This window comes from Nicotiana attenuata, unplaced genomic scaffold (assembly GCF_001879085.1).
Source record: "Nicotiana attenuata strain UT unplaced genomic scaffold, NIATTr2, whole genome shotgun sequence".
Taxonomy (NCBI): Eukaryota; Viridiplantae; Streptophyta; class Magnoliopsida; order Solanales; family Solanaceae; genus Nicotiana; species Nicotiana attenuata.
Genome location: NW_017670502.1, coordinates 619,672 through 623,243, shown reverse-complemented (window position 1 = coordinate 623,243; position 3,572 = coordinate 619,672). Strand labels below are relative to the sequence as shown.

The following is a 3,572-nucleotide window of genomic DNA, read 5'->3' as shown; positions in this document are numbered from 1 at the left end:
ACATCGGGTTAAACTAATATCAGTGATTGAGATTTTAGATACCTAGGGTTCCATTATTTAGATAGAAACTTAATTGTTCATTATATTATTAGTTTTACCTGTATCATGGAAAAAAATTTGTCTTAATTATCCGTATAGCTACGGTAACTTAGCAGTCAATATTAAGATTATTTAGTAGTTTAACCCTTCTTTTGGTACATGAAACATCTATAAAGTTATTAATTATGTTTAAGTTAGACCTAAATCGTTTACAAATTTTAAAATTTTTTGCAATATTCTCATCTCAATACTCTTCGTGAGCATGTAATAACCAATTTGGTCATCTATATTTAGAAGTTGAAGCCGTTGGTTAATGTCAAATATTTTTTGGTAATTTTAGCATGTTTTTACAGAGTTTGGTACCTTCATTCTTTTCTTAAGACTATGTTAATATTTCGTTGAGTACTACTATTGCCTCTCTACTTTTTAAAGTATTCTTTCTTTTCCATATCAGATGAAAAAAAAAGAATAAGAATTAAAATCTTACCTTATATTAGTCTTTTTTTATCCATCTCATAAAAAAAATTGGATTTGTTGTTTGGTGTATTTATCTATTTTAGATCATTGAAATCGTTGATGATTCAATTAAAAAAGAAAGACTTATCTTTTTTCCTAAGATGATCACTTTGGTTACAAGATCGGAAATTCCATTCTCTTTTCTACCATCTAAAATCGAAGAAAAGAAAGAAGGGTGAGATAAACAAATAATGTCTTTTTAGGACAATTCTGGGTGTACAATGCAATTTCGGTAGTAATATTCCATTTTTCAGACTTGACACCTTTCGGGGGTTGCCTCCTTTCGGGGTTATCTTGTTGAATGTCCGTATATAACTGATTGTCTAACTAAAGAGGCTAGGCTTAGAGCTGAGCTAGACACTACCCCTAACTTATTTCGGAATGATTTAGAGAGCTGCGAATCAGACTTTCAGAGTGGTGGCAAGCAGGGTAAGATAGAGGAGCGCACTCTTCTAGGCCAATTTCTCCCCAAAAAAGAGAAGAATTCCCCTTGCTTCCTTTTTGCTCCGCTCGTGCGTGACTTTTTAGTACATATCGCTCGGTATATTTTAAAATAAGACCCCTAACACAAGGTCCATTTATCACGGTGACAACTATATAGAAATAAGAATGGCATTGGCATATATGCTATGAAGGTAGTTTCGTAATTTTTTTCACAACTTAGAAGGAATGATCATAATTAAACCTATCAAAAGATGACTGGTTACTTTTAACACATTGATAAGTTAAAAACTTCGGTGTGTGTAATGCTGCTTAGTACTTTTGATTTATTGGATATGAGTTCTGGACTCATTTTTCTTAAAATTAGAATATTCTCAACTTTGAAGTGTCCAATCTTGTTAATCTAGCATTTGGGTTAGTTTAATTCATAGAAAAACATTTGATGAGTATTTTTATGAGAAAAAATTTATCTTTAAAAATCAAATGTATGTTATAGTCATATTGTTGATAGGTACCGGTCACAAACAAAGTTGTTTGTTTCACATACTCAATTATATCATTCTTTTATCTATTTGTTAGATTTTTTTTTATTTTACAAATTTTACACTTTCTTCGGTAATATTGGTAAAGGCATAGTGCTACACATTTTGATAAGTTAAATATTATTGGTGTGTGTGACGCTGCTTAATACGTTTGATTTATGAAATATTGGTCCATAATTAATTAATTTTTCACCAAAATTAGAATATTACTTTGAACTTTAACTAATCTTGCAAATTTTAGTGAGCTTCATAGGAAGACAAAATATTCTGAAAAATATTTTTGTGAGAAACATTTTATCTAGAAAAAAAGTTAATATTGTAGCCACACCATTGATAAAGGTGCAACTCACAATTCAAATGCTCACTAACATTAAATTTTAATATGTTCTCTAAGTATTCTTATTTTAAGAAATTTTGCCTTTTATTGATTGGCGTTGGATAATTTTTACTAGAATTTTCAATAGATTTGTGATTATTGTTTTTGCTGCAATAATTTCGGACTTGATTCATATGCAAAGTTATTCTAGTAATTGTATAGAGACCAGATTCAGCGTTTTTTAGTGTTTAGAGTTGGTATAAATACGACATGTATCTAATTATACCTAGATTATTTATCTTCATAGGTTCAAACGATATCCAATCATGTTGATTTTGATAAATAATTCATCACGCGTAGATCGTTCACATAAATTTCTACTGTATTCTTTAATGTATAGTTATATACTCAAGCTTTCGTTATAATAATATTGATAGTTTTACAAAATGATATACAACATGACTGAGTACACACGTGCTAATGCACGTAGCGAGAAACTAGTAACATACATAAATTTGGACTTAATTAATAACAATCCTGAAGTCCAATCTCCACACTATTGATCGCCGCCCTCCCGCGTCTTTGGAACCACAGTTACCGCAATAATGTCTTCATCTTCCATATCACAGTCCTCTAGCAGTTCAGCGATGGCTAGCTTGAATTCTCTTACTTCAAATACATGAGTGGCATTATTAGGTCCATGAACATGTGGCAAGCTTGTATAGCTTCCTGCATACTCTTTCTTGTCAGTGTCATCTGCATTTACAGTCTTTTCTGCATTGACGAACACATCAAAACTTTATACTTGCTATCATCATACTTTAAATCTTTGAATATTAGCATCTCCTCAAATTCATCTTTCTCCTGCTGACTCCTTGATGTAGCTGGCCTCTCTATACTAAAGCAAATGGCTCTGTCCAGATTTGCGAGTGGGAATACCTTGCTGGCTGGCATAACAGAACTTACATTCACCTTGTGGGGCCCATATTAAATAAAAGATAAAGAAAAAGAATAAGGAAAAAGATATGATTGGAGGAAGGGAAGGCAATGGTGGGCGCTGCAGAACAAGTTGTAAAACCAATTTGAAGAATTGGTTTTGGAATTGATTTTGGGAGTTGCCCATCTTGCAACTTGCAACAACCAATTCTGATTAGTTAATTTGGACGACAACTTTGCCTGTAAAAGGGAGTGTTTCGTTTCAGTTTCAAACACAACAAAAACGAGAGAGAAGCAGAAAGCCGAGAGTAATCCACAGATTGTAGTCTGTGCGATAAATAGTGAGTGTGAGTAATATTGTAGTGAGGTATCTAAAATAAAGAGTGTTATTTCTTTTGAAGTTGTAGTAGTCTCTTGGCACTACTATGTTGTAATATTATAGTGGTAATATTGCTCCACTCAAGTATTCTATTTTACCCCGTTAAAAGATTTGGTGTCGTTGTTACTCTCTTGTGTTATTGTTATTTATCGTGGATATTATTCCTGGGCGGGATATGATGGTTTTTCCCAACAACGTGGTATCAGAGCCATGGCGAGTAATGGTCCACTGTATTTTCAGTATCCCCGTCTCACAAAAGATAATTTTGAGAAATTGTGTCTACGCATGAAAGCCATTCTTGGCTCCCAGGATATGTGGGAAATTGTAGACAGAGGGTATGCAAAACCCGATAATGAGAAAGCTCTGCCTCAAAATGAAAAGAGATATATTGGCAAAGACGAGG

General features: G+C 32.9%; 1 pseudogene; it reads right to left on the bottom strand.

The window, feature by feature from the left end:
- Positions 1-2,410: 2,410 nt before the first annotated feature.
- LOC109240293 overlaps positions 2,411-3,572 on the bottom strand; it is a 15,012-nt pseudogene continuing 13,850 nt past the window's right edge.